The sequence below is a fragment of the Paroedura picta genome, chromosome 1, assembly GCF_049243985.1.
Source record: "Paroedura picta isolate Pp20150507F chromosome 1, Ppicta_v3.0, whole genome shotgun sequence".
In the NCBI taxonomy this organism is placed as follows: Eukaryota; Metazoa; Chordata; class Lepidosauria; order Squamata; family Gekkonidae; genus Paroedura; species Paroedura picta.
In genome coordinates this window covers 144714158-144740562 of record NC_135369.1, presented here as the reverse complement: position 1 = coordinate 144740562, position 26405 = coordinate 144714158, and positions in this window count along the sequence as shown.

Genomic DNA, 26405 nt, shown 5'->3' with positions numbered 1-26405 from the left:
ATGAGAAGCTGTTATTCTTAATGAGAAAATGGGGACTTGCTGGCCAAGGGAGGCATGGGGAATAATCAATCTAGCACTTACTATGTAAAACCAATGGATGTGAACGCAAGTTGCATTTTATTTTGAAGAAAGGTGGGGGGAACATAAGAAAAAAAGTGGCCACTGCCTCATTGATTCCTACTTCTGATTCTCTAGAAGGAGGCGGAGGAAGAGAAGAGGAGGCAAAGAAGTGGAAGAAGGAGAGGAAGGAGGAGGAAGAAGAGGAGGAGGAGGAGGAGGAGAAGAAGAAGAACCACCACCACCACCACCACCACCACATTCAGAATATCACCACATTCTGAAAACTCAGTCAGGTCACTTGTCTTCTTGACGGAGCATTGATTTCAGTTAGGGTTTCCAACTGGTCTACCGAAAACTATGCTGTTCCTTTAATAGGAGAAGAAGAGTTGGTTCTTATATACCGCTTTTCTCTACCCAAAGGAGGCTCAAAGCGGCTTACGATCTCCTTCCCTTTCCTCTCCCCACAACAGACACCCTGTGAGGTAGGTGAGGCTGAGAGAGCAAATAGAGAGAGGCTAATAGAGACTTTGTATGGGCAAGTTAAGATTTTCTTCGCATGGAGGTAAACAACATCCTCTTAAAAGGCAGGATATTTTTGTCCCAAGCAACAGCTAGCTCTCTCCCTCTTCAGATTTAGCAGGAGGGGCTGTGGGAAGGGCCAAGGCCTGCGCTCCCAACAGAGGCACAGAAGGTTCTGGGCTTCTCTCCAACCGCTATCCCCCCTCCTACTGCCCCTGCTGTTCCCACCTGGATGAGGAATGCCAGCTTGCCTGAGGAGTTTACATGCAAAACAGTGAGGCTGAACCTCTCTTTCCTATTCCTTCTCCAACTTAACCTAAGAGGGAAAGAGATCAGTGCTGGTGCTAGCTAGTGGTAGACAATTGAGTGCAGCAATGTGATATCTGCTCAACCTTCCTTCCAGCTGCTTCCAAGCTAGGAGACTGTCATTTTTTTTAATGATAACTACAAAATACTATCATATCACTAGTTACCACAGGCAGAACAAGACAAACCTAAGCATAAAGCAAATAAAACAAATTCCCTCCAGGCCAGCCTGAATTCTGGAGATTTTTGGTGGTGGGGGGGGTGGGGTCACTTCAGCATGAAATTGGCGTCACTATGGGTAGGCAGGTAGTTGTGCATTGGGTTGAACTAGATGACCCTGGAGGTTCCTTCCAACTCTATATTTCTATGATACTAAATATATTTTATCAACCATTGTAATGCTATATAGGACAATCACACCACATCCACCAAATATAATCAGAAGACATGACCATTCTCCCTTATTTTGATTCTAATTTGAACTATAGTTTACCCCCTCCCTTTTTATAATTCAAGGAAGTGTTCTCAACTAATTTGAAAAGTTGCTTCTTCTTGTTGAACATCTCTCTGATTAACATTTTCAAAGTTTAGGAATGTGTTATACATCAGCGTATGATGTTTTTGGTAAGCCAACCTTCTCAGACCGTGGAAGCTATTTAGGGTTGGCCCTGATGAGTATTTGGATTAGTGACCTCCATGAAATCCCAGGATTGTGACGCAGAGGCAGGCCCTGACAAACCACCTCTGAATGCCTCTTGCCTTGAAGCCTCTATAGACTTCTCATAAGTCTGCTGTGATTTATGGCATCAAGCCAGAAGATTGAAATCTAGGAAATCACAGAAAGAAGGTGCATTGATAAAAGCCAGGTTCTTCAGTAGCAGGAGTAGCTTTGTCCCCTCCCTCCTTTCCTTAAGGGTTGATTTCTCTAAGAAGTGGCAGACAGTAATGGGGAGGGAGAAGTGAGCTTTTTGTATCAGGAAAGGCCATAGAGTTGTTGTGGTTTTCATTGAGCAGAATACAGCTCTGGCATCTGCCAGAAACTCTCCCTATGCAGTTAATTGTGAGGGGGACAGGCTATTGCTTAGTGGGGAGAGAAAGTCTCAGACGGCAACCATGTTGGTTTGCTGTAAAACAGAAAGAGCTACCCTTTATCACATACAAGTTGGAATGGAAATCTTCGAGTCCTTATATGCCAGAAAGAATGCAAGAGGGGTCTCACAAAGAAGGAACTCAGGAACTCAGGAAACAAAAATGCAATACAATGGTGAGGACCAGGTGCCTTTTTATGTGTTTGAAGGCACTTTCTTGTATTATTACACACCCTGACCCTTTGATAGAGGCTTAAGGGGGTGCTGTCTAAAAGGTGATGTTGTTTACCTCAATATCGAAAAGCTTTTGCTGCTTCTTACCATGTATTAAGCCTCTGTTAAAAGGACAGGGCATCTTTTTTCCCCAGGCTGCTGTCACCTCAACACATGGAGGGGAATTTACAAGGCAATGAAGAGGTCAAAAATCTGGAAAAGACTTTTATGGCACGGAAAGCACTATATTCCATCTGAACTGGAAGCTACTTTCTAACAGGGAAATGTATTTAAAATAAGAGCAGGGGTTGTGTTCAGAGCTGCATAGTCTTCTTTGGTGTCATAATTCTCATCCATTTCCCACCATATTGAACTGAATTTGTAGCTGAAGGACAAAGAAGGTTTTTCCTCCCCAACATTGAACATGTTTCCAATTAGTTCTACTTAGGAAAAGGCAAACAAAGAGACTCCCACTGCATTATAACATGCTCAGGGCCCTCCCAGTCTCTCGGCAGAACTAAAACTTTAATTGGGCCTTGGAGATAACCGGTGCCCCCCTCCTGCAGTTCCCCAAGAATCCCCTGAATATAACCTCTCCTTAGCACATGTCAAGAGGTGAGCTGTCACATTCTGGCAGCTCACTGTAGCTTCTTAGTAATTGTCAACGGGAGCAACGCACAGAGTCTGTAATATAGTCGTTGGCTGTGCCCCTCACCCTGCCTTTTCTCACATATAATTGGCATGACACCTTCTTACCTCAGGAGCATACAGCTTGTCGCAAGGCTCTCCTCTGAGGAACGTCTAAAGATCTTTTGTCAAGATCTTTTCACATTTTCATCTTGAAGCACGGCATGTGAATGTTGCTCAGGCTGAGGTTGTGGGTTAAGCCTGTTTTATTTCTGAGACTTATGCTAATTACGTGTTTAATTACCAAGACTGAACATTTTGAAAGGTACCAGTTGAAGACTTCAGATCAGAAATCCTTGACTCCCGTTCACTAAAATCAGACGGAAGGGGGTGAAAGCCCAAACATTCTGGATGCTTTCCTGAGAATCGACATTATAATCTGCAAGAAGAGAAACACTGCCCAGCATTTTTTTTGCAGGGGGGGAGGGTAGATGAGAATGGTATCTCACCCCAGGCTGTACATTGTTTGTACATCCATTTCTAATTACTCTGCCATGTCCATGCTGTTCTGTTGTTCAAGTTGGAGGTGACTCATCTCTCTGGGTTTCTGGGCTCCTGCTTGGCATAGGATACCTACCTTTATATACACTGATGGTAGCCACGTGGTGTTCTTAGTGCCTAGAATGCAGTTCCTGTTCTCCTGCCAGGGAGTGGGTTGCAGGAAACAGTTTTGCAGTTTGAATCTGGCCAGGGAAATAGTAACTCTTTTGGAATTTCTGGAGCTGGCCAAAAAAAACCATCAGAAGCAACTGTGCTGTCATATGGGGACAGCTGATGCCTCCCTTGTTCATGTGCCTGCTTATTTCCCCTCTAAACTCAATCTGTATAATTTCCCCAATATTAAAAAAATCTAATATAGGTCTCATTTTGTTGTTCTGTTGTAGTACAACTGGGAGGAAGCCAGAATGGATTCCCTCCACACTGCAGTGCCAAACATCTGCCAACCCTACAACATGACCAATGTCCATGGTAGCCAGTGTTCCTCCAGCTGCCAGCTCTCCAGTTCTAGCTTCCCTCCCACGCCATTGCAAGCTGTTAAGGAGGCAGGTGTTCAACTAGCATGGTTGCTCCTCTCCTGGACTTCCAGGGAAGAGAGCTGTTCTATCTAGGATATGACAGAAAGTCAGTGCAGTACACAGGGACCTTGTTGGAACAAGACAGGTGGCTAACATTGTCAGTATGCTTGAGGCTATTCCTTTGATCAATGTGTGAATGGCTTTACAGTGGTGTCTCTATATGACTGAGGTTGGGCAGGCAGGAGCTGGTTCCAGTCTCCTGTTCATCACTTACCTCTACTGTCAGCATGTAGCTTGCTCTGGCAGGGGGCTGAAGGGAAATATAAGAGGGGAAGGGGAAGGAGGTGCAGGATGGGCCCTTTCCCATTTCACTGCAGGTGTCTAATATGCAGCCATGGCAGGTCTCCCATTATAGAGCTCCTGACAACCAAGTTCATTGCCCGCCCACCAGCACTTACAGCACTGGTGGGAGGAAATAGGGGGTAATGGGGGATGCACACCATGACAGAGTGATTGTGTCTGTTCTGGTAGTGACTTCATGGGACACTCTAGGATTTGCACAAACAGCATGATTTTACAATTGATACATATATCAGTTGAGGCCCACGAATCCTAGAGCATCCCATGATGTCACTTTTCAGCAGAAGTGATGCTGCTGGGCTTACCTGATGCCACTCTGCCTTTCACTACCCCCTAAATGTTTCTGGGAGCTGTCAGCTGGGGGGTGAGTATAGACAGAGGGCAAAGGCAGCTGGGATGAATAAGCAGCACAAAGAGCTGAGAGGAATAGCATGGATAAGATGGGGCTTGTGTAGTCTCCTCTCTGCTGTCCCAGTCTCTGCAGTTCGCTTTGCCTAGAGAACCTGAGTCTTGACCACACGGAGCCCCGAACTCTTCTGCAAGGAAGGTTGTGGATGTTCTGTCAGGGTTACCTCTGCTAGGTGAGTGCTGTGGCTAGACTAGCTGTGTTTCTTTCCCCATATGTGTGCTTCGCAAAAGTGTCCAGCCTCAGCCACCCACTCCCCACCCAGTCGGGGCCAGACTCAAAGCAGCACAGTGGAGCAGGTGCACCAGTTGCACGTAGGAGTAAAATTGCCTCAAGATAGAAAGCTTAAAGCCGAGAGATATGTCTTAATTGATATATTTGTGTTAAATGGATTACGGACTCTGCAGTGGCAATCATTGAAGAAGTATTTGAAAACAGGAAAATATACCTTGGAACCCGTTCTGATTGCCCAGAAATTATATGATTTATACACCAAACTAGAGTGGCTGTGAGACTTATCATTTTGACCTGCTGATTTCATTTTTCTCTTATCTGTAACACTGGGAGATCAAGGATGAGGAGGTTGAGCTGCGGGAGCTGAACTGTTGCGTGCATGCCTACGCGGGGCAGCTGCAAGCACTGGAGGAGGAGAACAGGCGCCTGGCATGGGAGCTAGCAGTGCGGTGCAGGCGAGAGTGGCAGCCCACGGAGGAGGAGGTGGCCAAGCTGTGGCTGGTGATGGCCAAGCTGGGCCTGTGGAGAGGCGGCACCAGAGAGGGACAAGCTACACGGGGAGCAGGCGCACCTGGAGGGGGTGGCAATGTGCCCGAGGCTGCCAAGATGTGCCCGAGGCTGCCAAGCTGTGCCGCCACCTGGAGTGCCTGGTGGGAGACTGCACCACACTGGAGGTGCTGCTGGAGTGGTGGGCAGCTGAGCACGGGCACCTAAAGGAGCGGCAACATTGGCGGCACTCCCCCACCCAGCCAAGCTGCTCACCTTGCCACAACGCCTGTGAAAGGGTCATTCAACTCCCAAAGGGGTCATGACCCCCCAGGTTGAGAACCGCTGGCCCAGAGGATCTCTCTCCCCCAAACCTCTATCTCCGACTGCTCTCCAGATACAAAGCTTCTCTCTCTCAGTGCCAGCCTCTCTAATTGCCACACACTAACAGCCCTTTAGAATCCCCTCCTTTTAGAACCCTTCTAGGCCACTCCCCTCTGCTCCTTCAGGAGTGGCTCCTCCCACCAAAGGTTCCTAGGTCTCTACAGAGTTTTCTTAACTATAGGGATCCGCCACAGGCCTCAAAACCATATCCACAGAGCTTTTTGGAGCTTGTTCACTCCAGCACAGATTATTCCACAGTGTAGTCTGAACCTAAAACATCCAGGTTGTAAACAGATGCAGTCCAAAAACTTGGACAATAAAATACCTATGATAAGAAGACATGACTGTGGAAAGAAGCATATGGGGACCTGAGATGGCTTGCACTCATCTTGGTCTACAGACACCATTTCAGGGCTTCTACCAATATCCTAGAGCCTCTTGTGGCGCAGAGTGGTAAGGCAGCCGTCTGAAAGCTTTGCCCATGAGGCTGGGAGTTCAATCCCAGCAGCCGGCTCAAGGTTGACTCAGCCTTCCATCCTTCCGAGGTCGGTAAAATGAGTACCCAGCTTGCTGGGAGGTAAACGATAATAACTGGGGAAGGCACTGGCAAACCACCCCGTATTGAGTCTGCCATGAAAACGCTAGAGGGCGTCACCCCAAGGGTCAGACATGACCCGGTGCTTGCACAGGGGATACCTTTACCTTTACTTTACCAATATCCCACTGATCAACTTATTTCATTTAGACCCCACCTGTCTCTCTAATGGGGTCCCAAGGAAGAGTCTGCCATTTCCTTTGCCTTCGTTTTATCCTCACAACAGCACTGTCTGCCGACACATTCAGCTGGCCAAAGGTTTCCATGGCAGAACGGGGGACTTGAACATGGGTCTCTCAGATCCTAGCCAGATACGCTAACTACTATACCTCACTGGATTTCATAGGAGATATGGAAAGACTAAAGTAGTCAGTTCCCTGTAGACCAGAGGTAGCGTTCGCTGGCAGGGGCTCATGGGAATTGTAGTCCATGGACATCTGGAGGGCCGCAGTTTGACTACCCCTGCTGTAGACACTTATCTAAGAACTACAAATGGCAGGCTATAATAATTTCGGTAGAAACCTTCAGCCTGTAAACATTTCCATATGTTTTATCCAGCAATTTTTAAATTCCCTTCACCATTTCCTCGTCCAGCTTTGGTATTTATTAATCACTATTACTCGTATATTAAAGTAGGCTGCAGGGCACTTAGGATTCAGCCCACTGGTTAGCAATTAACTGAGCTTGACTTCAGCCATAAACTTTTACCTCCAAGTTCGTCTTTGATATATGTATCAACAAGCTCAGGAGACTGAAGCTCAATTCCAGATTCATGACTGAACCAACCAGAATGAGGTCCCTCTATGAGTCTGGCAAATTTTAAAAGGAAAAGTAAACTCCTCTCTGTTTTTGGGAAACATACTTCTTACTTTAACAAGGCCTGTTAACCTCTCCCCCGCCCCTCTGTCAGACCTGTGTTAAAGATTTAATGCGTCATTAAGTTTTAGGTTTTAAAAAATGGAATCCACACCTCTAAATGCTTTGTTCATAACTGAAGTGTGGGGAGTAGAGGGAGGGAAAGATGGATTTTGGTGAAGGAGTTCGTGTAACATCTTCATATAAACATTAACTCAATGTTCAGCTGTTCATTGGTTGGTACCATTGAATAGTTAAACATTATGTTTGTATGTCATCTTATTCCATTTCAAATACCCTTTGCTGATTTCTTCTGGATTTATTGTCTAGGGGGGGAATTGTTAGGGGCTTTAAAACACATATTACAGATGACTGTGGACGATAGAAGATCACACTGAGCTCTGATCATGTGCAAGAATAAACTATCATGTAAAAGAATTCATCATCTTGCTTAATCAATGCCTGCCAACTATGTAATAATATTTTTCATTATTGTTGTTGTTATGTGCGAAGTCGTGTCCGACCCATCGCGACCCCATGGACAATGATCCTCCAGGCCTTCCTGTCCTCTACCATTCCCCGGAGTCCATTTAAGTTTGCACCTACTGCTTCAGTAACTCCATCCATCCACCTCATTCTCTGTCGTCCCCTTCTTCTTTTGCCCTCGATCTCTCCCAGCATTAGGCTCTTCTCCAGGGAGTCCTTCCTTCTCATGAGGTGGCCAAAATATTTGAGTTTCATCTTCAGGATCTGGCCTTCTAAAGAGCAGTCAGGGCTGATCTCCTCTAGGATTGACTGGTTTGTTCGCCTTGCAGTCCAAGGGACTCGCAAGAGTCTTCTCCAGCACCAGAGTTCAAAAGCCTCAATTCTTTGACGCTCGGCCTTCCTTATGGTCCAACTTTCGCAGCCATACATTGCAACTGGGAAGACCATAGCCTTGACTAAACGCACTTTTGTTGGCAGGGTGATGTCTCTGCTTTTTAGGATGCTGTCTAGATTTGCCATAGCTTTCCTCCCCAGGAGCAAGCGTCTTTTAATTTCTTTGCTGCAGTCCCCATCTGCAGTGATCTTGGAGCCCAGGAAAATAAAATCTGTCACTATCTCCATTTCTTCCCCTTCTATTTGCCAGGAATTGAGAGGGCCGAATGCCATGATCTTTGTTTTCTTGATGTTGAGTTTCAAGCCAACTTTGGCACTCTCCTCCTTCACCCGCATCAACAGGCTCTTTAGTTCCTCTTCACTTTCTGCCATTAGAGTGGTATCATCTGCATATCTGAGGTTGTTGATATTTCTCCCTGCAATCTTGATCCCAATTTGTGACTCCTCTAATCCCGCATTTCTCATGATGTGCTCTGCATACAAGTTAAATAGGCAAGGCGACAGTATACAGCCTTGCCGAACTCCTTTCTCAATTTTGAACCAGTCAGTGATTCCATGTTCAGTTCTCACTGTTGCTTCTTGACCTGCATATAAATTTCTCAAGAGACAAATAAGATGCTCTGGTATTCCCATCTCTTTAAGAACTTGCCACAATTTGTTGTGCTCCACACAATCAAAGGCTTTAGCATAGTCAATGAAGCAGAAGTAGACGTTCTTCTGGTACTCCCTAGCTTTCTCCATGATCCAGCGTATGTTGGCAATTTGATCTCTAGTTCCTCTGCCTCTTCGAAATCCTGCCTGTACTTCTGGAAGTTCTCGGTCCACATATTGCTGGAGCCTAGCTTGTAGGATTTTGAGCATAACTTTGCTAGCATGAGAAATTAGTGCGATGGTGCGGTAGTTTGAACATTCTTTGGCATTGCCCTTCTTTGGGATTGGAATGTAAACTGACCTTTTCCAATCCTGTGGCCATTGTTGAGTTTTCCAAATTTGCTGGCATATTGAGTGTAGCACTTTTACTGCATCGTCCTTTAAGATTTTGAATAGTTCAACTGGAATGCTGTCACTACCACTAGCTTTATTGTTGCTCAGACTTCCTAAGGCCCATTTGACTTCACATTCCAGGATGTCTGGCTCCAGGTCAGTAACTACCCCATTGTGGTCATCAGGGATGTTAAGCTCGCTCTTGTATAGTTCTTCTGTATAATTTTGCCACCTTTGTTTGATCTCTTCTGCTTCTGTGAGGTCCCTACCATTTTGGTCCCTTATCATACCCATCTTTGCATGAAACGTTCTCTTCATATCTCCAATTTTCTTGAAAAGATCTCTGGTCCTCCCCATTCTATTGTTTTCTTCTATTTGTTTGCACTGTTCATTTAAGAAGGCATTCTTATCTCTTCTAGCTTTTCTCTGGAATTCTGCATTCAATTGGGTGTATCTTTCTCTTTCTCCCTTGCCTTTCACTTCCCTTCTCTCCTTAGCTATTTGTAAAGCTTCCTCAGACAGCCATTTTGATTTCTTGCATTTCTTTTTCTTTGGGATGGTTTTAGTTGCTACCTCTTGTACAATGTTGCGAACCTCCGTCCATAGTTCTTCAGGCACTCTGTCTATCAGATCTAATTCCTTAAATCTATTTGTCACCTCCACTGTGTATTCGTCAGGGATATGATTTAGTTCATACCTGAGTGGCCTAGTGCTTTTCCCTACTTTCTTCAATTTAAGCCTAAATTTTGCAACAAGAAGCTCATGATCTGAACCACAATCAGCTCCTGGTCTTGTTTTTATTGACTGGATAGAACTTTTCCATCTTTGGCTGCAGAGCACATAGTCAATCTGATTTCTGTGTTGACCGTCTGGTGATGTCCATGTGTAGAGTCGTCTCTTGGGTTGCTGGAAAAGAGTGTTTGCTATGACCATTGTATTCTCTTGACAAAATTCTACCAGCCTGTGCCCTGCTTCATTTTGTACTCCAAGGCCAAACTTGCCTGTTATCCCGGTTATCTTTTGGCTTCCTACTTTAGCATTCCAATCCCCCATGATGATAAGCACATCATTTTTGGGTGTTGCTTCTAGAAGGTGTTGTAGGGCTTCATAGAACTGATCAACTTCATCCTCTTCAGCAGCAGTGGTTGGGGCATAGACCTGGATCACTGTGATGTTGAATGGTTTGCCTTGGATTCGAACTGAGATCATTCTGTCATTTTGGGGATTGTATCCCAAGACTGCTTTTCCTACTCTCTTATTGATTATGAATGCTACTCCATTTCTTCTGCGAGATTCTTGTCCACAGTAGTATACCTGATGGTCATCTGAATTAAATTCACCCATTCCTGTCCATTTTAGTTCACTGATTCCTAAAATGTCGATGTTCAGTCTTCTCATTTCTTGTTTAACCACGTCCAGCTTGCCTTGATTCATGGATCTGACGTTCCAGGTTCCTATGGAATAAAAATCTTTACAGCATCGGACTGTCTTTTCGCCACCAGTTACTTCCACAACTGAGCGTCCTTTCGGCTTTGGCCCAGCCGCTTCATTCATTCTGGCGCTACTCGTACTAGCCGTCTGCTCATCCCCAGTAGCATATTGGACACCTTCCGACCTGAGGGGCTCATCTTCCAGCGTCATATCGTTATACCTATTGGAACTGTCCATAGAGTTTTCATGGCAAAGATACTGGAGTGGTTTGCCATTGCCTTCTCCAGTGGATCACCTTTTGTCAGAGCTCTCAGCTATGACCTGTCCGTCTTGGGTGGCCCTGCACGGTATAGCTCATAGCTTCACTGAACTACGCAAGCCCCCTTGCCACAACAAGGCAGCGATCCTTGAAAGGGGATTTTTCATTATAGGCAGCTTCATTATTTTATTGGATTTTTGACTGGATTTAAAAACCTCTTACTTTATAGAGGAGAATGAAAATTATAGTATGGTACACATCTCAAGCCATCTAACATGGTGCGCCCACAATCTTCTGCCACATTGCTGCAGTCGGTGTCCCCTCCCTTAGGTTGCTTGTATTGTTGGGGTTCCTGTGATTTAGAATATCCATCTTAACGTGTATGTGTGTGTGTGTATATATATATATTGGCAGGTAGGTGGAGGAATACCAAAGGAGCCCACACCTAGTTGTGTATTCTGCAGTCATGGTGGTGTGGCTCAAAATGGGGGCTCCCCAAATTCCTCTGGTGGTATCACGGTATATGTCTATGTCTCTGTATGAAACAGTAGTACATTAAGGCCTTACTCAGAAAACCAGAATTCAGAATCGAGTTCAGACCAGCAGTGGGTAATATTAACAGAGAACCTTATACTTTGAAATCCCAACCACTATGCCATGCTGGCTTTCCCCTCTCACATGAGAGAAACCACTACTATGCTGTAAGCACTTGTAATTGGAGGAAGGACTTCTGAGTCATACCATTTTATGACAGTCTTGAGCCCTAGAATTTTCCATACATAAATTAGCCTCTCAATGAGTTTGGAAGATGGGATACAGACTATAGAAATGTTATCTTAAAAGGTCATTAAACAATCATAATTTACAGTATACTGGAATTACCACATTGAAAGTTATTCAGCATTATTCCCGTCCTCAGACTCTGTCCTCCCCAGCCTCCACCCCAGATTTCCAAGAATGTCTTAACCCAGGGATGGCAACCCTTCCCCAAATATCTCCACTCTGGGAGGCCGGAAAAGCTTTTTCCTGCTTGCTCCTGGGCCTAGTCTGCACACATAGGTTAATGCACTTTCAATGTGCTTTGGCAGCTGGATTTTCCTGTGCAGAACAGGAAAATCTACTACGAAAGTGCATTGAAAGTGCATTATCTATTGTGTGCAGACTAGACCCTGGTCAAGATTTTCCATTGCTTGCCCCTCTCTCTTTTTCCTTGTTTGTTGTTTGCCCAATTTAGGTCACAAAATGGCTTTTACAAATGACTTTTACAAAGAAAAATATATGGTTGCTGCACAGCAACCAAAAAAGAAACGTAGGCAATATAGTGTGTTTTCAATTTGCAATAGACCGAATACCAGAAAAGAGGTGTGTGCTCATATGTGGGGGGGGGGGAGGCACTAGGGATGTGGCCTGGGAGCCAAGGGGGTGGTCGCCCCCAAAAGTTTGGGGACCACTGATCTACAGCATTGAAATGTTAAGCAAACCTGATCAAATTAGGACAATTTGCAAACTGCAGGAATGCAGTTACTGTGACGTTTACAGTCTGAGCTCACGCCTTGAATAAATCTTTGTTCGTCTTAAAGGACTTTGATTCAGACCAGATGGCTACTCATGTGAATCTGTGTTGTTTACAGTAAACTTCAAGTATAACCATTTGCCAGTTCAGAAAAAAACTCCCTTTAATAAATTAAATAGACAGTGACAACAGTTCTTAGCAGCAGCATTTTGTTAGAGCAAAGTTGTCCCAAGCAGCCATTTGGTCACTTAATACAGTATTTCAGAGCAAAAGTATACTTGCTTGACAAATGGTTTTGTTTATGAACTCCTGTAACATTTGTGTTGTTCTCTTAGGAAAGGAAAAAACAAAACTTCAGCAGATATATGTAACTTTACTGAACGACTTCCATTTTACTACACCCGTCAGCTCAGGCTGGGCAACATCACCAAATGACAAAATATATGACAAAAATAACACATTGACCTGACTTTACTCAGTGCCCTTTTTGGTACTGCTATAGCCTAAAGCAAAGTATTAATATTAAGAACTGAGAGAGGACTTTGAATGGGCTGGCTGCCATATCTTTTTCCCAAGTTTCTGTTCAACTCTTTTTATGCCCCATCAAAATTAATTTCAAATGCTGAATGTATATTGTACAATCCTGTACATGGCAGGGTTTTGCTTTATGGTTCTTTACAGCTGATCTCTAAAGGAACACAAGGCCACTAACATTTTCTGACCTCTGTATTGCCTTCAATGACTATAAGATAGATGTTTCTCCCTCCTTCTCTGTGGTCCAGCTAGTCCTGAGATACTGCTTCGCACAGCAACCAGCCAGCTAATATGGAGGGCCAACTAAAAGAGAGCATAGAGGCCCAAATCCTCCCTATGCTACTGCCTCCCAGCACTTGTATCTAAAGGCCTGTCATCTCTGGAGATGGAGGTCACCAGGCTAGAAGCCATTGATGGACCTTTCCCCCTTTGATCTGTCTAACCCCATTTTAAAGCTATCTATGCTGGTGGCCATCACTGCCTCCATTGGCAAGGATTTTAGAGTTTCATTACTTGTTCAATTAGAGTGTATTTCCTTTTGACAATCCTGAATCTGTTTGTTGATGATGTGAGTTCTAGTATTATGGGATGGAGTGGAACAGTTCCCTCTTTCCATTTTCCCCATCCAGGGCATAATTTTACAAGTTTTGACATGTCTTTCCTAGGCTGAAAAGGCCCAGATTCTCCAGCCTTCCCCTGTAGCAAAGGTGTGCCAACCTCCTAAGCATCTTGCTTTGGCTCCTTGATACTCTCCCCAGCTCTGCAATATCCTTTTTGCGATACAGTTCCCAGAACTGCACACAGTATTCCAGATGAGGCCATACATAGCTTGATATGAGGTTATTACAATATGAGCCATCTTATTTCAGTCCCTTTCCTGATAGTTCCAAACATGGAGTTACACCTGTTCTACTGCAGCTGCACACGAGGTCGGCATTTCTACAGACGTTTCCACTATAATCCCAAGATCGCTTTTAATCTCAGTCAGTTCAGACCCCAACACCATATATTTAAAATTAGGATTTTTTTTGTTTCAATATGCATCAGATTACACTTTATGGTGGTATGAAATGGCATCAAGTCACAGCCAACTTATGGTTTTAAAGGTAAGAGACAATCAGAGTTGGTTTGTCATTGCCTGCCTTGGGGCCACAACCCTGGACTTTCTTGGTGGTCTCCTAACCACAGCTTGTCCTGCATAACTTCCAAGGTCTTACAAAATGAGGCTACAGCACCACATTGATCTTCATTTGCCATGTTGTTGCCTGCTCACCCAATTCAGAGAGCTCCACCTGTCTGCCTTGAGTCTAACTATCTTGAATGATTTGGTATCATCTGCAAACTTGGCTACTAAACTGCTTAAACAGAATGATTGGTTCTAGAGAGGGGCCCCACTAAATCACCAACAGCACCCATGATTCACCAGATGAGGAACTGGAAAGGGGTGGAAATAATGCAGGTATGTATATTGCACTGGATCAGAGAACTTGAAGAAGAGCTAGTTCTTATATGCCACTTTTCTCTACCCAAAGGGGTCTCAAAGCGGCTTACATTTGCCTTCCCTTTCCTCTCCGCACAACAGACACCCTGTGAGGTGGGTGAGGCTGAGAGAGGCCTGATATCACTGCTCAGTCAGAACAGCTTTATCAGTGCTGTGGCAAGCCCAAGGTCACCCAGCTGGCTATATGTGGGGGTTCAGGGAACTAAACTCGGCTCGCCAGATTAGAAGACCGCAGCCCTAACCAAGTTATCATTTCTTGTCTTAAAGGGTGGGATAAGTCAGAAAGATGTTTGGGGCGATGGCAACTCCTTAACTTATCAAACATAGAACCGTAGATTCCTCAATATGAACTCAGAAGAAAAAAAAGGCAAGATCATGTAATAGTCCTCTCTGTATTATTAGTAAAAGGCCAAATAATGATAGTCAACCAAAGCGCACTTTATGAAATCCCCAGACTGTGATGAGCATTTGCCAATGTGATACATATTACTATAACATAACTACATTGGAAGAACAACCACTGATGAAGATACACAGAAAGCGGGCTATTTACCTAGGATCCCGTTTTGGTTGACTCTTACTAATAATACAGAGAGGACCATTACATTATCTTGCCTTGTGAACCCCTTAACTTCTGTCCCCTCAGGAAGGTGGTCTCCCTTGAAAAGCAGTCAGTCCATCTTCATTCCTTGCTCTTCCTTGGAAATGCCTCATGTGTTTCGCAGGCTTCATAGCTTTTCCTGTTTTACAGACCCAGTGCAGTAAATCTGATGTTCAAACCTGGGTAATAAAGCAAGAATTTAAACAAAAGAGAAGATCTCCCCGTCCCCAGAGGATTCAGAAACCAAAGCAATCATCTCGTTGACAGAAGGACTGTCTTAAAACGTATGCCAAGAGTTTGACTGCAGATTAATAAGGCTTGAAACACTGTAATGCAGAGAGGACAAAATCACTTCCTTTCCCAAGTGCTCTTGCCAGAGCAGTTCATAAAATACAGGTTATAATTGGGCCAAACAGATTGAAGGAACACATGCGTGTGAGGATGGCATAAAAGCTTGTGGCACACTAAACTAAGTCTGCAGATTTATTGCAAAAACTGCAAATGTTGCCTCCTTGTTGCTTCACATTTAAGACCATTTGGATCATGACACTGAAAGCTTCTTTGAGTTTCTCTCACATTTATTGTTGTACATAATAGTGAACTAGCTAGCTCTGGTGTGGATAATGAAAGCTGAATCTACTCACAGACAAGGTGGGGATCCTTCCTAAATTGGCAAGCATCACAGATATGCAGATAATGTAGATTAGCCAAAAAAGGAGGAAAAGAAATCCTCAAAACAGGGCCATGAATACAAAAAATGCACCAGAAGCAGCAGAATGAGAAGAGTGACTGAGAGACTAACACCATAATATATTGCCCATATATTCCCTGGATCCTGCTGGCCCGACGTGAACTAAGAAGTCTTGGTTTGGAACATAATTCCCAGGTGCGGGGATCCAGTTTGCATCACTGCTGTGATCACTACCTCATACTGGAAGACAGGACATACCCATTGAAGCAAATAGAACCTGCCAAAGGGATGCTTCAGGTCAGGAAGAAGATGTAGAGGAGAAGGCATAATCTCCCTCTCTACCTTGGGTCCCAGTACAAATTGTGTCTCTGCATATCCAGGGGACCTAAAGATGGACCTCCTAGAGTGGGTTTGGTCAACAGAACATGGGGCTGACACATGATCTTGGTATTGTGTGGTTAGGACCTGAGTGTCAGTTAAAGCAAACATCATGGAAAAGCTTAGTGAATCCTGGAGAGGGTGACAGGCAAGGCAGCATATTGATAAGACTAATACCATTAATAATAATACTAATACCATTGGAGCTCAGACAACTGAGAGCACGTGGAGAGAGCTACTGGGGAGAGTTGCTGCTGACCAGGTGAGGCTATTGTTCTGCCTGGGTGAGGTGATTGCTGGGTAATTGTTGGGAGGCTTAAAAAGGGCTACTCCTCACCAGAGGCGCGAGCCTTTGGCGCGAGCTGAAGGGCGAGAGACAAAGGGCTCTTGGCCTGTGGTTCTTGGCTGAGCAATTAGAATCAGTAGATTATATCAGTAGATTATATTTCCCTAGTACTTCCACTGCCTAGACATTACAATGGACCTCCAGGACACTCATCCAATCATCTGCAGTGAGTGTGACATGATTGCCTTCCTCCCAGAAGACAAGATGGACTACAGCTGCCCCAAGTGTAAGCTGGTAAGACTTTTGGAGGAAAAGATTAGGGCACTAGAAAACAGAATTATTACTCTGACCCAAAGTAAGAAAGGGGAGGAGTTCGTAGTCCAGAGCTCTGCAACATGGAATAAAGAGAATAAAGAGAATACAACCAGTCCTGAAGAGGACAAGGAGGTTGACCACAATAGGGAGCCTCTGCAGGCAGTTCGGAAAAAGACTGAACGGCGAAGGGCGAGACAGTTCTCGGGGCCTTTGGAGCTCCAGAATAGATTTCAGGCCCTTGCAGAGGAGGTGCAAGGGTCAACAAGGGAAGAGATCCCAAAACAAACTCTAAGACAAAGGGAAGAGGCCATGGGGACAGAAGGAAATGGAGTTGAGAAGAAAAAAAAAAGGAGAGTACTGGTAATTGGAGACTCCCTGCTAAGAGGAATGGATCGCCATGTGGCTGGGCCCGACCCCCTAACCCGAGAGGTGTGTTGCTTGCCAGGGGCGAACATTAAAGATGTTTCAGAAAGGCTGCCCAAACTCCTCAAATCTACGGATCGCTACCCATTTGTGATGGTCCATGTGGGAACGAATGACATGTCCCTGAATACCATCGCTCCTATTAAAAAAGACTATCAAGATCTGGGGAGGAAGCTCAAGCAAATGGGGGCACAAGTGGTATTCTCTTCAATCTTGCCTGTCAAGGGAAGAGGAATACGTCAGGAGAGGAAGATAATGGAGGTGAATCACTGGCTGCGTAGTTGGTGCCGGCAGGAGAGATTTGGTTTCTGGGACCATGGGATAGGCTTTCTTGAGGAAGGCCTACTAGCACCTGATGGACTGCACTTATCGAAACTGGGGAAGAATGTGTTTGGCAGGAACCTGGGGAGATTCATCAGGAGAGCTTTAAACTAAAGCCACTAGGGGAAGGAGACGATCAACATAGGGAGTGTATGGAAGGAAAACTATCGGAGGCAGCCCAACCGGCAAGGCCAGCTCATAGGGAACCAAAAGTAAAAGGATTCAGATGTCTTTATACTAACGCCCGAAGCATGGGCAATAAAAAGGAAGAGCTGGAACTTCTCATGCTGATGGAAAGGTATGATCTAGTAGGCATCACAGAAACTTGGTGGAATGATTCTCATGACTGGAATGTAATGGTGGATGGATATGAACTGTTCAGAAAAAACAGAATAGATCGAAGAGGTGGAGGAGTGGCACTGTATGTGAAGAAAGGGCTTACCTGTCAGGAAATTCTAGTGAAGGAGAGCATATCTACAGTGGAAAGCATCTGGGTGAAAATAAGCAAGGGGAAAACAAACAGTGTGGTGGTTGGTGTCTGCTACCGACCGCCTGACCAACGAGAGGATGTGGATGCTGCACTTTGTGAGCAGCTTGAGAAAATATCCAAACGGCAGGACCTTGTCATCATGGGTGACTTCAATTTCCCAGATGTGTGCTGGGAAACAAACTCTGCGAAGCGTCCTCAGTCATGCAAGTTTCTGACCTGCCTGGCTGACAATTTCATTTATCAAATGGTAGATGAACCCACAAGAGGTTCAGCCATACTGGACTTAATACTGACCAACAGGCAAGAGTTGGTGGATGAGGTGAAGGAGGTGGGGACCCTAGGGGGAAGTGACCATGTCCTCATAGAATTCCTTTTGAGATGGGGAGCCAAGGAAGCTTGTAGCCAGACGCGGATGTTGGATTTTCGTAGGGCAAACTTTAATAAACTCAGAGACATGATGAGTGTCATACCATGGACGAGAATGCTGGAAGGGAAGGGAGCATGTGAAGGGTGGGCGCTACTCAAACAAGAGCTATTGCATGCTCAATCAATGACTATTACAGAAATACGAAAACACTGCAGGAGCTCTAAGAAGCCTATTTGGATGAACAGAGAACTTCAAGAGGAACTAAGAAAGAAAAGGAAAATGTTCAGGAAATGGAGGGAAGGACAGAGCTCTAAAGAAGAGTACCTACAGGTTACTAGGCACTGTAGATCAATCATCAGAAAGGCCAAATCTGAGAGTGAGCTAAGATTGGCCAGGGAAGCCCACTGTAACAAGAAAAGATTTTTCAGTTACGTGAGGAGCAAACGTAAAGTAAAGGAGGCAATAGGCCCGCTGTTGGGTGCGGATGGACAAACTCTAACGAAAGATGCAGAGAAAGCAGAAAGGCTTAGTGCCTATTTTACATCTGTTTTTTCCCACAGGTCAAAGTGTTTAGGCACATCTAGAGATGGCTGTAGCCAAAGGATAGTGTCTGGGTGGCAGGTTAACATGGATAGAGAGGTTGTCGAGAGGCATTTAGCTGCACTGGATGAGTTCAAATCCCCTGGTCCAGATGAAATGCACCCGAGAGTACTCAAAGAACTTTCCAGAGAACTTGCACAGCCCTTGTCCATCATCTTCGGAACCTCTTTAAGGACTGGAGATGTCCCGGAGGACTGGAAAAGAGCAAACGTTATTCCGATCTTCAAAAAAGGGAGGAAGGATGACCCGGGAAACTACAGACCAGTGAGTCTGACCTCCGTTGTGGGGAAGATAATGGAACAGATATTAAAGGGAGTGATCTGCAAACATCTGGTGGATAATTTGGTGATCCAAGGAAGTCAGCATGGATTTGTCTCCAACAGGTCCTGCCAGACCAACCTAGTTTCCTTTTTTGACCAAGTAACAGGTTTGCTGGATCGAGGAAATTCGGTTGATGTCATTTACTTGGATTTTAGTAAAGCTTTTGACAAGGTTTCCCATGATGTTCTGATGGATAAGTTGAAGGACTGCAATCTGGATTTTCAGATAGTTAGGTGGATAGGAAATTGGTTAGAGAACCGCACTCAAAGAGTTGTTGTCAATGGTGTTTCATCAGACTGGAGAGAGGTGAGTAGCGGGGTACCTCAGGGCTCGGTGCTCGGTCCGGTACTTTTTAACATATTTATTAATGATCTAGATGAGGGGGTGGAGGGACTACTCATCAAGTTTGCAGATGACACCAAATTGGGAGGACTGGCAAATACTCCGGAAGATAGAGACAGAGTTCAACGAGATCTGAACACAATGGAAAAATGGGCAAATGAGAACAAGATGCAATTTAATAAAGATAAGTGTAAAGTTCTGCATCTGGGTCAGAAAAATGAAAAGCATGCCTACTGGATGGGGGATACGCTTCTAGGTAGCACTGTGTGTGAACGAGACCTTGGGGTACTTGTGGATTGTAAACTAAACATGAGCAGGCAGTGTGATGCAGCGGTAAAAAAGGCAAATGCCATTTTGGGCTGTATCAACAGAGGCATCACATCAAAATCACAAGATGTCATAGTCCCATTGTATACGGCACTGGTCAGACCACACCTGGAGTACTGTGTGCAGTTCTGGAGGCCTCACTTCAAGAAGGACATCGATAAAATTGAAAGGGTACAGAGGAGAGCAACGAAGATGATCTGGGGCCAAGGGACCAAGCCCTATGAAGATAGGTTGAGGGACTTGGGAATGTTCAGCCTGGAGAAAAGGAGGTTGAGAGGGGACATGATAGCCCTCTTTAAGTATTTGAAAGGTTGTCACTTGGAGGAGGGCAGGATGCTGTTTCTGCTGGCTGCAGAGGAAAGGACACGCAGTAATGGGTTTAAACTTCAAGTACAACGATATAGGCTAGATATCAGGAAAAAGTTTTTCACAGTCAGAGTAGTTCAGCAGTGGAATAGGCTGCCTAAGGAGGTGGTGAGCTCCCCCTCACTGGCAGTCTTCAAGCAAAGGTTGGATACACACTTTTCTTGGATGCTTTAGGATGCTTAGGGTTAATCCTGCGTTGAGCAGGGGGTTGGACTAGGTGGCCTGTATGGCCCCTTCCAACTCTATGATTCTATGATTAAGAGGACATAGCTTGAGTTTTTAGCTTAACTTCAATTTAGGTTGGTTTCAGTAACTATGTAAGGATCATTGTTGTCAAACAGGAGGTGATCAAGTGAGTAAGGAGACATGATGTCTAAGACCATCTAGCAAACTTAGGACTCCCTGGAGAAGAGCCTAATGCTGGGAGCGATCGAGGGCAAAAGAAGAAGGGGACGACAGAGAATGAGGTGGATGGATGGAGTCACTGAAGCAGTCGGTGCAAACTTAAATGGACTCCGGGGAATGGTAGAGGACAGGAAGGCCTGGAGGATCATTGTCCATGGGGTCGCGATGGGTCGGACACAACTTCGCACATAACAACAACAAGCAAACTTAGATGAATAAGCAAAACTGTTGGTAAAGGCACGAGTTCTGCAGAGTCATAATTTTTGGTAATTCAACAGAGTTTCTTTGTGCTAAGTCAGAAAACCACAAATATGCCATATAACCGCAAAATATATTTATCCAAATGTGTTTATACAGATAAGGAAGTATGTAGTAATCAATAGACATCTGCATATGGCTAAAAAAATGTTACATTCTATAAAAGCTTGTTACTAAAGGCTTACTAGTGAAATTCTCAGGTGATTGCAATACATTTCTGTTTACTTCTGGAATCTCCCTGTTGCATCCTTCATGGGACATTGGCACATCAGGGGCACAATCCCATCTGGGTAACAAGGGGGAGAGGGAAATAGTATTACCACATGGCTTCCCACATCCACAGACTGGCTTGCAATGTCAATTGGGGAAAGAAGAAGAAGAAGAGTTGGTTCTTATATGCTGCTTTTCCCTACCCGAAGGAGGCTCAAAGCGGCTTACAGTCGCCTTCCCATTCCTCTCCCCACAACAGACACCCTGTGGGGTGGGTGAGGCTGAGAGAGTGCTGATATCACTGCCCGGTAAGAACAGTTTTATCAGTGCTGTGGTGAGCCCAAGGTCACCCAGCTGGTTGCATGTGGGGGAGTGCAGAATCTAACCCAGCTCATCAGATTAGAAGCCTGCACTCCTAACCACTACACCAAGCTGGACATGTCATTTAGGAATCTACCTAGATAGTGAGCAAACACTATCCCCCAGTAATCACAAAACAGCCGGATCTTTTCCATATAAAATTTAGTTTACTTAGGGAAATAACAGGGGTACAGGAATAGAAAGTAACTCAGATGTAAGAGTCTTGAAACGGTTGTGTCCCAAAGGACATGTATGAAGAGTTAAATGGGAGGAGACAAAGCAAGACTGCTGTGCTGACAACAGTCAGGAGGAGGAGGAGGAGAAAGAGGGTTTTAAATAAGCTTATTACATTCCAGAGCCCCTCACAAAGCAGCATGCAAAACACTTTGGGATCTTTCTGCAGAATACAGTGAAACATTTTTGACACTGCCCCGTCACTTTTCTTCTCTGCTTTGATTTACAGGAGGGTAAAGGAAGAAGAGTACTGAGAGACAAAAATGAGAACTGAAGTCCAGTGAAAGAGAAGGAGTTAATCTGTCCTCAGTCTGCACAATCCTGTACATGGCAGGGTTTTGGCTTTATGGTTCTTTACGGCTGATCTCTAAAGGAACAGAAGGCCACTAGCATTTTCTGAGGAGATCACAAAAGGGAAGACAGCAGAGGAAACCACCTGAAGTTCCAGAGTTGGCAGCCTCTGAGCAAGTGGAGGGGATGAGGCTACCACCATTTTTTGGCGGGCACAGAAGCAATAGTTGAAGGAGCCAGCACAAACAAATATCAAAGAAAAGGTTATAAAGAATAGAAATTTGGAGTGAGTCCAGGGTGAGCATCTGTGTATTTTCTGGCTCTGTCTGGAATTGGCTCTTCCTGAGAAGGCAACAAAAGATGATTGCATCCAAGAAGGGGGATATCCTGGGTGGATGAGAAAACTGGCACCATGGAGGCATCATCCTTGCCTAAGGCAGGCTAGAAGGAGATCATCAGGAAAGGTCAATAAGAGTTATCATAAGAGGCAGGGTTGCCAGGCACTCTATGACAGTGGGGCCACCCTCTGGGCCCCTCCGCCCAGCACTGATCAGCTGGCTGGCAGGGGACTTACAGGTAGGAAAAATAGGCCTGGACCTGAATTGCCATGAACATTGCCAGAATAGTTAAAGAGGCAACCAAAATGCCTGCTGGATTGTAATGTCACTGTGAGGCAACACTAAAGAAACTGGGGTGTTTTGCTTCAGTAAGATAATGAAGGGGATATAGTATTCCTTTGATTGTGTGAAACACAACAAATTGTAGCAAGTTATTAAAGAGATGGGAATACTAGAGCATCTTATCTGTATCTTGAGAAACCTAAATGCAGGTCAAGAAGCAACAGTGAGAATCAGGCATGGAATCACTGATTGGTTCAAAATTGAGAAAGGAGTTCAGTAAGGCTGTATACTGTCGCCTTGCCTATTTAACTTGTATGCGGAGCACATCATGAGAAAGGCGGGATTAGAGGAGTCACAAATCGGAATCAAGAGTGCAGGGAGAAATATCAACAACCTCAGATATGCAGATGATACCACTCTAATGACAGAAAGCGAAGAAGAACTAAAGAGCCTCTTGAGGTGGGTGAAGGAGGAGAGTGCAAAAGTTGTCTTGAAACTCAACATCAAGAAAACAAGGATCATGGCATCCGGCCCTCTCAATTCCTGGCAAATAGATGGGGAAGAAATGGAGGTAGTGACAGATTTTATTTTCCTGGGCTCCGAGATCACAGCAGATGGGGACTGCAGCAAAGAAATTAAAAAACGCTTGCTCCTGGGGAGGAAAGCTATGGCTAATCTAGACAGCACCCTAAAAAGCAAAGACATCACCCTGCCAACAAAAGTGCATCTAGTCAAGGTGATGGTCTCCCTAATTGCAATGTACGGCTGTGAAAGTTGGACCATAAGGAAGGCTGAGCGTCAAAGAACTCTGGTGCTGGAGAAGACTCTTGCGAGTCCCTTGGACCAGTGGTCCCCAACCTTTATTAGGCTGGGGACCGGCAGGGCATCGGGCCGCGCCCACGGGGACCGCTCCCACGCGGGCCGCGCCCGCGCATCGAGCCGCGCCCGGCCGCGCCTGCGAGCCGTGCCCGCGGATCGGGCCACGCCCGGAAGCCACGCCCGCGGATCGGGCCGCACCCGCGAGCCACGCCCGTGGATCGGGCCGCGCCCGTGAGCCACGCCCGCGGGACGGGCCGCACCCGTGGGCCGCGCCCGCGGATCGGGCCGCGCGGGCGCGGCCTGCACGGGCGCAGCCCGGCCCTGATTCCCTCTCCCCGCCCTCCCGCAGTAAGTAGCTTCCCGGGCCGCAAGCTTGCGGCCTGGGAAGTTTTTTACTGCGGGGGGGGGCGGGGAGAGGGAGCTGCGGCCCGGCGCCATGGCCTTCGCGGCCCGGCGCCCGGCCGCGGCCCGCAGGTTGGGGACCACTGCCTTGGACTGCAAGGCGAACAAACTGGTCAGTCCTAGAGGAGATCAGCCCGGACTGCTCCTTAGAAGGCCAGACCCTGAAGATGAAACATAGATACTTTGGCCACCTCAAGAGAAGAGCCTAATGCTCTGGAGAAGAGCCTAATGCTGGGAGCGATTGAGGGCAAAAGAAGAAGGGGAAGACAGAGAATGAGGTGACTGGATGGAGTCACTGAAGCAGTCGGTGCAAACTTAAATGGACTCCGGGGAATGGTAGAGGACAGGAAAGCCTGGAGGATCATTGTCCATGGGTTTGCGATGGGTCGGACACGACTTCGCACATAACAACAATAGTACTCCACAGGAAATGTCACCCTACCAAGCTAATAGGTAGTAAATCCAAGACTGACTAAAGGAAGTACTACTTGACACAGCACGTAATTCACTGGGGATCTCATCGCTACAAGATGTGGTGATGACCACTTGCTTCAATGAATTAAGAAGGGGAAATAGGACAGATCACTCTTTCATCATTTTTAGCCACAATAGCTGTGGGGGCTTCTGGGTTATGTTGCTGAGTGTCAGGTTCTTGGGAGCAGTCTACACATGAAGGCTCCTATCTGCAGTCCCTGCATGGACATGGCATCTGTCTGGCCCTTTTGGAGACAGGATGCTGGACTAAATGGACCACTGGTCTAATTCAGCCCTGCTGTTCCTACCTTCTTATATCCCTAGTAGGTTTCAAGGCTGGGGAGGGAAGGGGAAGCATAACCAGTTCACGCACAGCTCTCTGACCTCTACACTGTAGCTCTTCTACATACATGAAGTGAAAGAAAGTGGTTTTAAAACCAAACGGACATCCTAAGCAATGTAGGTGGGAATTACATTTATATTGCAGATGCAGGAAACAGGACTTAATGGTCATTTGTGATAATTATGCCAAAAGCCGTTACTGCCGATGTAATGTTGTGCAAGGTCTCTTTTACAGCTTGCGTACTGCATGCCAACGGCCATAACTGAACATAATCAGTGAATAACCTCAATAAATTAAAAACAGGGTTGATTGACAGGCTTTTGAAAGGCAACTGTGAATCATTTTCTCACAAGGACAAATGCAAACAGAGCATCAAGATCTTATCTTAGCAGAGACACACAGAACTTAATGGAGTAGATCCAAAGGAAGAGTTCGTGGAGGGTGCTGGTCGAGTGGCTCTTTCCCTGCCTTCCCTTTTTACAGAAAATGTGCATGACCTGAACCTCCTTTCTGTGGGTTGGGACAGGCTCATGAGGAAAATGCATTTCAAGTAGGGGAGACAGAGACAAGGGCAGAGTCTTCACTTACTTTCTTTATTCCATTGTCAATCCTGTTGAATTTAGATTGCTTTGAACTCGATTCTTCCCCCCCCCCATTGAAACAGGAAAGTCTTCTGCACCTGGTTAGGGAGGCTCAGAAGGTGGTGGGGGGGGAGGCAAGCCTCTTTCTTTTCTTGAAGGGGGGGGAGAGGAGCCAGGCAGGGAGCCTCTTTCTTTTCTTGGAGGGGTGGGGGAGAGGATCGAAAAAGGCAGAGGAGGGAGGAAAAATCCAGGACCAACAGAAGTTGAGAGAAATTAGGGGCTTCTCCTTTAAGGCAAGCATGTCACATGACCAGGTGTAGCCTATCAGAGGTTCTCTACCACAGAGCTTTCTTTCTAAGCTGGATATTCAGGCTTAAAAGCAGTCTGAGATATCGCACAATAAAGGTAGGGTCACTCCGGATCAATCCTTCTTGCTGCAGAAGGAAAATTAAAATCACCCCAAATCCAAATGGAAATCGCATTATGTGTAGAGGGCAGGGACTGAATCGATCTGAGGTTGAAATAAAAGCTCCGTGCAGTTTACACCAAGGATGGCCCTGACACACCTGAGGCCACACAATTGCAGATGTGGTGGGTGGGGCCACAAAGAGAATGAGCATGTGCCCAGTTGCTGGAAGCTCATTGGAGGTGCAGGTGGCCAGGGTACCTTGTGTCAGCACAAGGAAGAAGGGGCCAGGCAGGGAAGAGGGGGTTGGGCAGCCACATCATATTTAAGGGGCTGCACACGCACCAAGCCCCCCTCTTCCAGCCAGCCAGTATTGATGCTTCTCACCCACCCTTCCTGTGCTGGTTTCTTGCATGTCACATTTATGCTTGTTTGTCACAGCTGGTAGTTTGGGCATGGGTGGAGCTGTTTTGGGTGGCTACTCTGAGTCGGCACACCAGACTGCCTGGAGCAGGAATCTCCTTAAGAGACTGGTCACATGCCGAGCAAGGCCTGCCCTGGGTAGCAGAGGGTTGCCACCTAGAGGCCTGCGCCCACTGGCAACCAACAACTGCTGTCTCCCAGGGAGTTCCCAGGTGGCCAAAGCCATGGGTGCTACCGGCTGACCTAGTGTATGCCTCGGCAGCAAAGAAGGCCTCTGGGAGAAGAGGGCCAGACAGTCTGCTGACTGCCTAAAATGGGGAGGCCTCCTTAAGAGGCTGGCCACGTGCTGAGCAAGGCCTGCCCCAGCAGAGGTGGCCGGAAGGGCTCAGTGCCAGACAGCAGAGGGTGGCTACTCAGAGGCTCGGGCCTATTTGCACCCAA